The following is a 519-nucleotide window of genomic DNA, read 5'->3' as shown; positions in this document are numbered from 1 at the left end:
CTAATGCACAGGTAAAACTCGAATGAAAGATCCAACCAGAAAGTTCAACTTAAGAACTCCGGTTTGCAAAAAGAATCAACTCGAAAGAAGCAACGAAAGTCAAACGGCGAAAGAAAGAAACTTCGTTTGCTAATCTGGATCTAGGTCAAATTTTACTGTAGCAAAAACTTGTTTGAGTAGGTTAAACGGAAAGAGAATTTCGAGACAAAACTCTAGGCGCTTGAATCGCCTGATTCCGATAAACGAGCGAGAAGTTAAACAGATTCGAAAATTCGATCAGAAATCGAATCTGAGAAAATAACGAGAAAATCCGACGAAAAGAAAAAACAGACGAACGGTTAAAGAACGGACGTTCGTTAACAGAGAAAAACCGACGAACGCGTTCGTTAAAACGAACGGTTCGGTAAACGCTCGCAAAATAATAAAACCGAAAAAAAACCGATCTAGGGTTTTTTTTAAAACAAAAGGTTTTTTTTTACAGAAAACCGGTCAACGGCGGAAAACGGCCGGCGGCAGTAC

The sequence above is a fragment of the Triticum aestivum genome, chromosome 1D (assembly GCF_018294505.1).
Source record: "Triticum aestivum cultivar Chinese Spring chromosome 1D, IWGSC CS RefSeq v2.1, whole genome shotgun sequence".
NCBI classification, from domain to species: domain Eukaryota; kingdom Viridiplantae; phylum Streptophyta; class Magnoliopsida; order Poales; family Poaceae; genus Triticum; species Triticum aestivum.
The sequence above is the reverse complement of the archived record's forward strand: the minus strand, read 5'-3'. Positions refer to the sequence as shown.